The sequence below is a fragment of the Colobus angolensis genome, unplaced genomic scaffold (genome assembly GCF_000951035.1).
Source record: "Colobus angolensis palliatus isolate OR3802 unplaced genomic scaffold, Cang.pa_1.0 Scaffold137, whole genome shotgun sequence".
In the NCBI taxonomy this organism is placed as follows: domain Eukaryota; kingdom Metazoa; phylum Chordata; class Mammalia; order Primates; family Cercopithecidae; genus Colobus; species Colobus angolensis.
The window spans coordinates 6,415,367-6,428,657 of NW_012114455.1; the positions used below are offsets into that span (position 1 = coordinate 6,415,367).

Consider the following 13,291-nt stretch of genomic DNA (forward strand, 5'->3'; position numbering starts at 1 on the left):
GTATGATTCAATCTGAGTCCAAAGGTCAGAGAACCCTGGTGGGGGATGAAAAGAGGAGGTGCTGATATAATTCCTAGAGTTAAAAGGTTCAAGAACTTGGAATTCTGATATTCAAGGGCAGAGAAGGTGGATGTACCAGCCCCAAAAGAGAGGGAAAATACACCCTTCCTCTACCATGTTGTTGTCCTCAGTGGATCGGATGATACCAACCCAATACTGGTGAAGGCAGATTTTACTTGCTCAGCCTGTTGACTCAAATGCTAATCTCTTCCAGAGATACCCTCACAGACACACTCAGAAATAATGTTTCACCAGCTATCTGGGCATCCCTTAGCTCAGTCAGGCTGACAAATAAATTAACAAACACATTGCTATTATTTTTATGGTTGAAACCAAACTGAAAACTTTGGTTTTTGCTGTTTAGCAAAGAAATTCTATTTGTTTTTTAAAAACAAACAAGCAAAAAGCACCTAACCTGAGAAGTCAGCACAGCTTTCAGATCCTCACCCCTAGAAAGCTCTTGTCTTGGCTGCTCCCTCCTCCTCGCGAGAAATTCCTTATGCAGTACGTGCAGGAACTGCCTGCGTGGGATGATCTGTGAGCTACATGTGGACTACCCCAATCTGCTTTTTGTTCCTAATTCCTGAACGAGCAACTGAAAATTCCCTATGTGATCCCTCCCTCTACCAGCTCCTGCTTTCCCAGAAACACTAGGCTTGCTGTTTTGTACATTTGCAGGATAAAAGAAATGTAAACATTTAAATAATAATGTATTTTTAAAGGCATAATGGGGTTAGTTAGGTAAAACAACCCATCTCACATCATCTGCAGAAGAAATCTAATAAGTTTTGGGGTTCATTGGGGAACCAGAGAATATTCCATTTTATGAGAGGATTAAGTTTTTATTGAATTACGTCTTTATTCAAGGCTCTTTGGTTCATCTACTAAAATAGGGAGTTGAAACTCAGTGATCTTTGGACTAGTAAAATGAAAATCATGATAAGAATCTTTTCATAAATCAGTTCTTTCTTTCTTTTGTTTCTTTTTTTCTGAGACAGAGTCTTGCTCTGTCGCTCAGGCTGGAGTGCAGTGGTGTGATCTCGGCTCACTGCAACCTCCTCCTCCTGGGGTCAAGCAATTCTCCTGCCTCAGCCTCCCGAGTGGCTGGGATTACAGGTATGCACCACCATGCCCAGTTAATTTTTGTATTTTTCTTTAGTAGAAATGGGGTTTCACCATGTTGGTCAGGCTGGTCTCAAACTCCTGACCTTGTGATCTGCCCGCCTCAGCCTCCCAAAGTGCTGGGACTACAGGTGCCTGCCACCACACCCAGCTATTTTTTTTTTTTTTTTTTTTTTTTATTTTTAGTGGACATGGGGTTTCACTGTGTTAGCCAGGATGGTCTCAATCTCCTGACCTTGTGATCCGCCCGCTTCAGCCTCCCAAAGTGCTAGAATTACAGGCGTGAGCCACCGCGCCCGGTCTATGAATCAGTTCTTTCAACAAAGACTCTACTGGGGCTGAGGGCTGCCAGATATTGGGTGTCCCTGGAGATGAAGCCAGTTGTGTCTGTTGGCCTCTTCTCCAAATAGCCAAAGCAAGTGTGCTCAGTGCCCTGGAGTGGCCCAAGGGCAGTGGAATGAATAGTAAAAAATGTCTCAGGAAAACTGAGTTCTAGTTATGGTTTTTCCATTAATAGTTGAGGCTCCCAAGCTTCTCTGGGCTTCAATTTTATCATCTGTAAAAATAAAGGCGTAAGACTATTGGTGATCTCGAAATACTGATCTCATGTCAGGCTAGTGACTTAAAATCCCTCCAGGAATGAATAGTAAAAAATGTCTCAGGAAAACTGAGTTCTAGTTATGGTTTTTCCATTAATAGTTGAGGCTCCCAGGCTTCTCTGGGCTTCAATTGTATCATCTGTAAAAATAAAGGCGTAAGACTATTGGTGATCTCGAAATACTGATCTCATGTCAGGCTAGTGACTTAAAATCCCTCCAGGAGAGGCTGTTAAAGGTACACATTTCTTAGCACAAATCTGGAAACAACCTAAGTGCCCATGAGTAGGGGAGTGGTTAAAATAAGTCATGGTATACCCAACCATAATTGCCCTTTGAAAAGTATGAATTAGATCTGCATGTGCTGATATAGAAAGATCTCTAAGGAATATCGACTGAAAAAAGTAAAGTATAGAGCAATATATATGGCAACATTCCTCTTGTGTAATGGAAAATGCATATGTGTGTGTGTGTGTGTGTGTGTAACTGAAAATGAATATATATTCATATATAAATGCACATATATATATGGCACATACTTGCTTTCAGTTATTGTTTATGTGGGGGTATACATGAAACTGTTAAGAGTGTTTATTTTAATAAAGTCTAACAGCTGTATGGGCAGGGTAATATTAAAGGTATTGCTAATAACAATAGTAATGTTAATAGTTAAGGGCTGATTCACCCCACCTATTTCTGATGTCTTCTTGTTTTGTACCCATCAACATTTATCTACTAATGGGTTATAACAAGAAGGGGACTTGGTACTGTGGGGATAATACTGAATGGGCAGTAAGTGGATCTGAGTTTAAATCATATTTTAGTTGAACATTCCTGTGCAAGTAACTTAACTTCCCTGGATCTCAATGTCCTCATCTTTTAAATGCAGTAATAGAACTGGCAATAAAACATGGTGGTTCTATTTTAATTTGCAGGTAGTGTTTATAAGTGATCTGGGGAGACACACAGGAACACATACACAAACTCAAATACAGAAAAAATGAGTAAAGAGCATTGCTAACTCTCAACAAATACTTTACAGTTCTTTCTTAACACTATGGGCTATGGAGGAGAAATAACCTTTATCCGTGGGGAATTTTATGATCTTGTAAGGGAGACAAAACGAATTTGTGTGAACCAACTAGAGAACAATATAAAGCCACATATGACAACCTTGGATTAACCTTATTCTTACAGAGCTCCCTTTAAAATATTACTCACCTGAAACACAAGAAAACCAGACTCGGCAATAAATGTAAAACCCAAGTTCCTCGGTCACATTTGCACTGAAATGTAAAATAAAGGGTTAGATAGGTACAATTTCCTTTGTAGTGATAAGATCCTCTGATTCTATTATATAATCTCCAAAAGCAGGTCCACATTGAATGATTTTTTTCTCCTGAAACTAGATTCCTCTCTGTTTAGTAGAGTCCCCATTTCCAATTTAGGGCTTTGCCAACCCCATATAACTTCTTTGCACAAAATTCCCCAAGATAAGGTCAAGGAGAAGGCCTTACATTATGTCAGCTCCATTATCTGAGCTCAAGAGCCTCCCTTGGCTCCGCCCTGTCTGGGCAATGCAGTAGGAGAGGGGACTGGGCTGGGGGTGGCCAGGTGGCTGTCTGGCCGGCCTGGTCACAAAGACCCCAGTGAGTGTGAGATGAGCACATGACAGGGGCTCTGGGCAGGTCAGACTGGACGCCTAACTTGACCCCACTGACAGCCAGAGTTTGATAAAGACATGATTGAGTTGGAGATTTCTTTCTGACAGTTTAATGGATAGCTATAATTAGGGGCCCGCTCGGAGGGTGTGGAAACACATAGACCCCATTGTAGGGAGGCTAAATGCTACAAAGGTCAAGGCCAAAATATGGTATGAAAGAAACTCAACGTTTTCCAACATGCAGGAGAAGTGAGTCAGTAGTGAAACGCGTTTACTGAGCATGATCAAGCATACCCAGTTCTTTCCGGTTCCTGAGCCTGATGGTTGTCATCAGTGGTGGTTCTCTGAAGCAGGGACTAGCACTCTGAAGGCAGGGCTGACAGGATAAACTTCCCACCTGATCTCAGAAAGCGACTGACTTTCTCTTCTTCTCCTGGAACCATCTCCCTGACTAAAAATAATAATGACAACCACAATGACTGAGACATACACATCGAATTTTAATGTTAAATTTAAACAGTATTTGTCAGTTTGTTTATGCTTCTTTGTCAGAATAATGATTAATGAAAGTGGCTTTCAGCCCTAGATACTTTCTGGGACTTCTTAAAAGCCTTTTTCTTAGAATAAAGGAGTCATGATGTGCCAGCCATAATAAGATCCAACTAACAATGATCAAAAAAAAAAAAAACAGTGAGTAATGGCAATAATGTTCTCATTAAAGGAAAACAGTTCACAACTTAGACAGAAACAGAGGGACTTAGTGAAACTCCATCCACCGAGGGCTCATAGGCTGCCCTTGGAAATACTCTTACCTGGTCACAGTACTAGTGAATTCATTTCCTGGTTAAGTTGGTAAGGTAGGCATCTTGAAAGACATTCATTAATGGAAGAATCAGATAATCCCAGGGCTGAAAAAGGATTTTGGAGGCCCTAGAGTGCCAAGAGGCTGACCCATCTCTGCCATATGCATTCTGATGAACAGAAGCTCTGACTCCTTTACACTGCCTATCCCAATCTGGGTAGCTATGAGTATTAACAAACTTGTCCTGATACAGTAGTCTCCCTTATCTGCAGTTTCACTTTCTACAGTTTTAGTTACCTGTGGTTAACCACAGTTCAGAAATAGTAAATGGCAAATCTCTAGAAATACACGTAAGTTTTAAATTGCACGCCCTCCTGAATGGCATGATAAAAATCTCATGCAGTCCTACTCCATCTCACCCAGCACGTGAATCATCCTGTTGTCTGGCGTATCCATGCTGTCTGTGCTACTCACCCATGAGTCACATAGGAGCCGTCTTGGTTATCAGATTGACTGTCATTTGTTTTGCAGTGCTTGTGTTCAAGTGACCCTTATTTTACTTAACGGTGGCTCCAAAGAACAAAAGTGGTGATGCTGGCCATTTGAACACGCCTAAAAGAAGCTGGGAAGTGCTTCTGTTAAGTGAAAAGGTAAGAGCTCTTGACTTAATAAGGAAAGAATAAAAATTACAATATTAAAGTTGCTGAGATCTACAGTGAGAATGAATTTTTTGCTGGTGAAATTGTGAAGAAAAAAAAATTCATATAGTTTTGCTGTTGCACCCCAAACTTTATTATAGGTATGTATGTATAGGAAAAAAACATAGTTGGGGTTGGTACTATCCTAGGTTTCAGGCATCCATTGGGTGTCTTGGAACATATTCCCTGTGGATAAGTGGGGACTACTGTATTGAGCTAAAATCTGTTTTATTTTTCTACCTCCCACTGATTGGTTCCATTCTATCAATTGGGGTCATATAGAACAGGGCTAAGTCCCTGTTATATATGTAACTAGGACTGGCTATGTAATTTGCAGGGCCCAGTGCAAAATGAGAATGTGGGGCCCATGTTAAAAACTACTAAGAATTTCAAGATGGCAACAGCATTAAGCCAAGGGTGGAACCCTTCTAACTGCGGAGCTCTGTGTGGCTTTACAGGTAAGCACACCCAGAAAGTTGGCTGTATAGGGATCGGTGTTAATAGAAGGAAACTTTATTTTTCCTCCACTTTGTGTTATACCTTTTTTCAATTCCTTCTTCCTTCCTGCAGATCCCATGGAATATTCTGGTCTTTTGCAGATATTAAAAGCCCAGTTCAATATTTTATTAAACTCCAAGCTCTCAATCACTACCTTTGCCCTGGCTGGGGCTGGGAAACTTGCAGAGACTTGCCTCTTCTCTTTGTCCTCCTGGCTGGTCTACCTCCCACTCTTCGTGTTGCTGTTGGCTCCTTCAGGGCTGGCCAGGGGTAGGAGAAGGGCAGTGGATGGGAGAGGTCTTCCTTATTTGGCAGGCCCAGGTGTGATCTGGCGTAAGGGCTCTCTGAGTTGAGCACCCAAGTGCTCCTCCTTTCTTTCATGGGTATGTCTCTGGGTTCTTCTAAGCTCCTCCTTTGGAGACTTCCAACTGCAGTTTTCTGGTGCAGGGATGCCTCCTTTGGCTAGAAACGGATGACATTCTCCCAGCCCATGGCTGGTGGTTCACTGCAGTCTCCTTCTGCTGGGGTCGCCCACCCTGCACTCCCTAATTCCAGTGGTCCTCTTGGATAGAGTTTTCAAACTCCCTCATGCTGGTTTCTTCTTGAGGATTTGTATGTGGACCTTAGGAAATGTGTTTTTGCCCTGCCATTCGCATAGCTCCCTTCAGTCTGCCAGCACAGCTTCTACTCCCTGCCCACAGCCAGAGACTCACTCCTTCAGATTTTCTTCCAAGTAAGCGTGACTCAGTTACCAGTTCCAGAATCTGCCCCAATTCCAAGGAATATATGGCAAGCCTGTTAGAGATTATTTGAAACTCATCTCAGTTGGCCTGAATAGTGGAGGATTAGGAGGGCATTTCAGCGTACAACTTTCTTTTCTTTTCTTTTCTTTTCTTTTCAGGAAGAATTTTGCTCTGTTGCCCAGGTTGGAGTGCAATGGTGCAATCAAAGCTCAGTGCAGCCTCAATCTTCTAGACTCAAGCAGTCTTCCCATCTCAGGTCCTGAGTAGCTGGGACCAAAGGCATGTACTACCATACCTGGCTGATTTTTTTTTTCTTTTGGAGAAATGGGGTCTCACTTTGTTGCCCAGGCTACAACTTTCTTTCTGAAGAAAACTTACCATTTGTTGCTCCTCCCTAATGGATATTTTGTCTTTTCTTATTTCATCTGGAGATGAGTGATAGACCAATGCAAGCAGAACAAATTATTGGTGTTGCCCCTTTCTCTAAATTTGAAGGTAGTTGGCACCTATTGTGCTTAGTCTTAGGGCTTTAGCAGGCAGTAAGACAATAAAGAGAAGTCCCACTTGAACATCCTGTTACACAAGTAATGGACTAAGAAACATTTGAGGATAACTACAGCTATGGATTCAATGTTTGTGTCCCCCACAAATTCCTGTATTGAATTCCTAACTTCCAATGTGGCTATGTTTGGAGATAGGGCCTTTATGCAGGTAATTAAGGTTAAATTAGGCCATAGGGTAGGGACCTGATCTGGTAGAATTTGCACCCTTATTCTTAATTCCCTTTCTCTCTCATGTGCCCTTCTCTCTCCACCATGTGAGGACACAGTGAGAAGGAGGACATCTGCAAGCTAGGAAGAGGGCCCTCAACAGAACTAAATTGGCTGGCACCTGGATCTTGGACTTCCCAATCTTCAGAATTGTGAGAAAGTAAATGTGTGTTATTAAAGCCAATCTGTCTATGGCATTTTGTTAGTCAGCCCGGGTTGAGTAAGATGACTACTCTGCACTTTCGTGAGTGTTGCCTTTCTAAATGTGAGCACCTGCCATTCCCTTAATCTTCCCCAGCAGACCAAAATCTCTTTTCTTACCTCTCTGGACAGGCTCTAGTTTGTTACATATTGGAGTCACACTTTTCAAAGGAATTGTTCTCTGTGGAGAACAATGAGCATAAGTGAAAATTGTGTTAAGTCACTTCACTCTTGAAAACCCATTTGGTTGTTCTTAAAATGTAAATATAAAATACGAGATTAGTAGGATAAAGAAGGGTTGGATGCACAAACATATAACGAGGATTACTCTCTTGTAAACACAATTTAGATAGTTGTCTTTCTCTTTTGCCGAGGTTGCATGGTAGCATTTGGGTAACATAAATGCACTTTTGATTCAATGTGACTGTATTTAACTTCAAGGATGGTGCCCAGATCTAAACATGCTATCCCAGGGTGGTCTCCTGAGCAAAAGGAAGAGGACTCTCAACCCCAGGACCCAGAAGCTATAGTTCTCTGAATGTTTCCTGAAAGTGCAGTGATGCTGGTGGCCTAAATCCATCCTGCTGTCTCATTTGGTATCTCATTTTGTCTATTTTATCCTTACTGTATGCTTTTAAAATGCAGGTACAGAACTCATACTTATACCTTTTTAATTGTCTTTCTTTCAGATTCTGCCCTTTGATGTATTAAAATATATTTATTGATTTTAAAGTATCTCCTCACATGATGCTTATTAATTGCAAAGGGAAAGACAGTTAACTTTACAGAAGGGAAACCTGACAGCCTTCCCCATAAGCAAATGACCAGCGTAAGACACAGGGGCATCATGTGCCTCTGGATACCATGCACTGAGAAGGACATAACACCACTGTGCGTATTGCTAAAAAGGCACAACATCCATCGAACCTTGAGAAAACAACAGACACACACCCAGATAGTAGAACATTCTATAAAATAAAATTATATCAATGTCATTAAAGACAAGAAAGACTGAGGACCTAGCTCACAGATTGGAGGAGATTAAGAAGACATACTGACTAAATGCAATGCGGATAAGAAAAAGGCCATTGGTGGGAAAATTGGTGAAATTCAAATAAGGTTTGTAGTTTAGCTAAGAGTATTGTATAAATGATAATCCCCTGGTTTTAATAGTTTTACTAAGGTTTTATAAGATGTGAATATAAGAGAAAGCTAGGAAAGGTTTTTGCAATTTTTCTGTGACTCTATCAACATTACTTTAAAGTAGAAGTTTACAAATTGTATTTATTGGGTCTCTCCTCTATGCTATTCTCTGTGCTGGGAGGACAGCAGTAAACAAGACACAAGCTCTGCTCACACAGGCTCACAGTAGAGTTTGCAGAAGGCCAAGTAGTCATGCACTACTTGTTATGATGGGTGCATGCACACAGTGCCACAAAGAGCAAACAGCTGAGTGTGAAAGAAAGTAAGTGTGCCACAAATCTGAATGAGAAATAGCCGTTGGCTGGAGAAAACTGGAAGTGACATGGAAACTGAATCCCAAAAATGGATTACAGCTATCCAAAGAGACAAATGGCATGTGGAAGAGAGATAGGGGAAGCTGTTCAGGCACAGGGGCAAATTGTGCAAAGGGAGAGCCCGTTGGGGAACTGTAGGAATAGATGTGAGTGCCTCCTCAGTGTGCTGGAGGGCAGGAAGGGTGCGTTTGAAGTCTGTGAGCCCGAACGGGAGCAGGATGCAGGGGCCAGCCCAGTAAGGTCTCCCGAAGGCCTGCTGAAGGCCTGCAAAAGAGCTGGGAACGTGAAGTCATTGAAGGATTCCAAACAGAGATTTGAAATGAGATTTATGATGCAGTGCATACACTCCGGTCACCGAGTAGCTAATTGACGAGAGCTAGCAGTCAATGGCTCGTCTCTGATTCCAGTCACAGTTCGTGTGGCCAGACGAGGATATTGAGGTCATCCAGATGAGAGGACAGTGGCCTGAGTGGGTGTGGAAATCAGTAAATGCCTCAGTGTCTTTGTGAATCTCACCTCTCTCCTAAGAAGGAGAAAGGAATCAATGTGAATACCTACCATGAGCTGCGTTCTACACTGGACATTTCACTCTCGTCATTCCTTGATGTGCCTATCAAAGCCTGATGTTAGAGAGATAGTCATCTTCATTTGAATCGTAGGTAATTGAGGCTCTATCAGGTTCAGTGGTTGAATCCACTCCCTGCATCACAGAGGGGTGAAGGACAGAACTGAGATTCAAGTCCAGGTCTGCATGGCTCCAGAGCCCATCCTCTATTTACTGTAAAATATCACATATAATCTAATATTATACCCATCAGCCTCATGTCATTGGCCAGTTATCATGCGTAAGGTTTACAACTGAGAGAAAACAGTCTCCAGCGGCTCCTGTTTTAGGTCAGATAGACTGTAAGCACACACACAGCAGGAATCTGCCCGCCTGATCCAGCGCTGGGCCTGCACAGTCCCCCTGGCGAGTTCTCACCACAGCAGGCAGAGTTCTGCGCCGTACCCTCCCCAACCCCTCTGTACCCCAGGCTGGCAGGTGAGTGGAGCTGTGAAAGTTTGCTCCGCGCCCTTCACATAGTGTTCCAGTTAGGGATTTATTGAATGATCTTAAGTTATTTCTCATTCAGATTTGTGGCACACTTACTTTCTTTCACACTCAGCTGTGTTTCATGTTCAACTTAGATCCAGGTTCAAACTATTTCACAAGATGGTTTTAGATTATAAACCAAAGAGGCCGAAAAGGCAGGAACATTCAAAACAAATTAGGCCTCAAATTATACAATTTCATAACTAAATCTGCAAATGTAATCTTGTGTTGCCTCTCCTCTCTGCTCGGGGCCACCGTGATATCTTCCTGGTGTTTTCAAGTGAGGTTCTGGATATTTATTCTGAAGACCATTCGCTCTGACTTCTTCTGTCCTACCTCCCTTTGCCCACAAAGAAACCTCTTTCCCCCTGATCACGTAATGTTCCCTCTCAGACTACATCACTTTCCACACCTTTCCATTGCCAACACTTCCAGAGGTCTGTCACACTCTCTCTTCATAAATGTGCCCAACATGGTTTCCACCCCTCCACCTTCCACCCACTTCTAGAAAGAAACACACTTCTCACAGAACACTTTAAGTCCAGGCTTAGGGAAGCCACTTAGCTCCCAGAACCCATGGTAGATACAGTTGCAGGTAATCTGGGTTCTAACTAGCACAGCAACAAATTCTTACGAACTTAGTCTTCATGAGCAGATGGGACGCAGTCCTCCTCCTAGCCGAATTGTTAGCAAAAAAATAATAGCAAAGCCTTTGCTTGGGGTCTTTTGGGACCAAACCACTTAAAAATAGAATGCCCCAGAGAACATTTTAATCCTTATAATTGAGGTATTTATCATCTAGAAATACAGCCATTTCTATGTTGCCAGGTACCTTAGGCTATTTGAGCAAGACCTTAATGCTGGGGTGATTGCTATGAATGCTAAGCCAGTCCCCTGGGTGAATAGCAAAATAAGATTTTAAACAATAGTCTGGGCAGGTCCTATGCAAGGGAGAAATTTGGCTTAACCCAAAAGAATAGATTTTTAATGGTGGAAACTATGGGTAGCATATTAGCAGCAGGTGAAAAATGTTGTGTGGGAGGCTTCTGCCTCCCAAGCATTCCTGTTTGTCTGCCTGTGATCCAGACCTTCAGAATTTGCTCTCATGTCCAGGTAGTTCGGTGCTGGTGGGAATATCTCAAGTAATGTTTAATATTTAGTGGTGAATAACTTACGCATAGTTTTCTCAAACTTCCTTTGCTTCTTTGTTTATTCATTCATATAATCAGAAAATTATATGAACCAGAGATTCAAATATGAGATTGTTACTTTTAAAGGGTTTATACTGTGTCAAACAGAAAGACATTTTAGTGGGAAACAGTGTACAATTAGTAAGCACTATTGTTGAGTTATGTAAAAGGCCCCATGGAACACAGAGATAAGAACCAGTTCTGCTTGAGGATCGTGGAACGCTCTGTGGAGGAGATTGTGTTTAAAGTCACAGCTGGACACCTTCATTAAGAGGTGAGGTGAGAGGGGTGGCATGGGAGGAGGACATTTCCGGCAGGGGTGGGGTGGCTTACCGTCCTAGTTTGCTTGGGTCTGAGGGAATTCTGTGGATCCAAGACTTTCGCTGCTAAAACCAAAATAGTTCCCAAACAAACTCAGATGGTCAATCGCCTTAGAAAGGGGGAAATGTATGCTAAGCATGAGAATGGTTTGGCCCTTCCCATTTCTACAATAATGGTCTGTTCTATGTAGGTCAACGTCTCTTTTCTCTTTAGATACCTTTTTTCTTGCCTAGCAAAAGTTTTACTTATTATGGGTTATTTACAGTAAGAGCTTTAAGATGCACTTTCTATAACACGTCACACCTCATTTGCTCTCCAAAACCTCAATGAGTCCTCAAGCAGAAATGAAGAACTGAGATCTGTTCTTACCTCTTGCTTTTAGCTCCCCTTCTCTCTTTCTTGTGCCTCTTTCTTCTTTCTGCCGACTTCCTTCTCCTTCCCAGTCTCTGTCTCTTTCTCTTTCTTCAGCACCAAGTACCTTCTCTGTTTCTGAGGAAGCAGCAGAGGAGCCTATGTGATCCAGAAAACTTGTTCTTGGGTTCTGGAAGCAGAGATGCAGGAATGGACCAGTAAGGCACTAAACAAACCCATTTAGAATCTCAAGAAAGAAATATCTAACGGCATAATCATAACAACAACAATTTGATTTCTTCAGAAGCACTCCAATAGCTTCACTGGCATTAGCTAATCTTGTGCAGTGAGGAGGTGCAATTCCCTATAGCCTGGCAGATTCTGTTTGGTTATAGTATTTATAGTGGCTCCATTTCAGAATCCGATTCTCTGCCCCTTTCTCCTAATGCATCTCCATGTTGATGGAAATACATTTATATCTTCCCCCCTTTAAAAATGGAATAGGAGACTAGAGACAGACGGTATCCTAGTCCCGATCCTCCAGGTTCACATATGTAACATATCTCTGTATTGTGTATTCAGATATGCTTTCCCATCTCTATACCTAACAACCACATGAACAAGTAGAACTCTGGGTGCACAAGGAATAAAACCACATAGAAGTTTCAAAGCTTAAAGCAGAAGTGGGGGTCAACAGAATAGCCTGCAGGTCCTTGAAAGTGGGGTTGTGAGTGCTGGGTCCATCAAGATGCCCTCAGCACGGTGCTCACCCAAAGGAAGAGCTCATTCTATATGTGTTGACTTCCTGATTGATGCATGTGCAGTGAGAAAGAATCAAACCAAAGACCAAGGAGTCTTTTATATACATACTTTTAAAAAAAATTCTACTTTAAGTTCTAGGGTACATGTGCACAATGTGCAGGTTTGTTACATATGTATACATATGCCATACTGGTTTGCTGCACCCATTAACTCGTCATTTACATTAGGTATTTCTCCTAATGCTATCCCTCCTCCAGCTCCCCAGCCCCTGACAGGCCCCGGCGTGTGATGTTCCCCACCCTGTGTCCAGGTGTTCTCATTGTTCAATTCCCACCTATGAGTGAGAACATGCGGTGTTTGGTTTTCTGTCCTTGGGATAGTTTGTTCAGAATGACGGTTTCCAACTTCATTTATGTCCCTACAAAGGACATGAACTCATCCTTTTTTATGGCTGCATAGAATTCCATGGTGTATATGTGCCACATTTTCTTAATCCAGTCTATCATTGATGGACATTTGGGTTGGTTCCAAGTCTTTGCTATTGTGAATAGTGCCACAATAAACATACGTGTGCATGTGTCTTTATAGCAGCATGATTTATAATCCTTTTGGTATATACCCAGTAATGGGATTGCTGGGTCAAATGGTATTTCAGTTCTACATCCTTGAGGAATCGCCACACTGTCTTCCACAATGGTTGAACAAATTTACAGTCCCACCAACAGTGTAAAAGTGTTCCTATTTCTCCACGTTATCACTCCAGCACCTGTTGTTTCCTGACTTTTTAATGATCGCCATTCTAACTGGTGTGAGATGGTATCTCATTGCAGTTTTGATTTGCATTTCTCTGATGACCAGTTATGATGAGCATTTTTTCATGTGTCTGTTGGCTGCATAAATGTCT

General features: G+C 42.1%; 1 long non-coding RNA gene across 1 annotated transcript in view; it reads right to left on the reverse strand.

Annotated features, from left to right (window-relative positions):
- Positions 1–897: 897 nt before the first annotated feature.
- Positions 898–13,291, reverse strand: part of LOC105506510 — an 18,235-nt gene continuing 5,841 nt past the window's right edge. Inside the window, exons 3-6 of the long non-coding RNA XR_001000936.1 lie at positions 11,644–11,815; positions 3,736–3,892; positions 3,000–3,064; positions 898–1,738 (exon numbers count right to left, since the gene is read on the reverse strand). This is a non-coding gene — a long non-coding RNA (uncharacterized LOC105506510). The remainder of the gene's footprint in view (positions 1,739–2,999; positions 3,065–3,735; positions 3,893–11,643; positions 11,816–13,291) is intronic.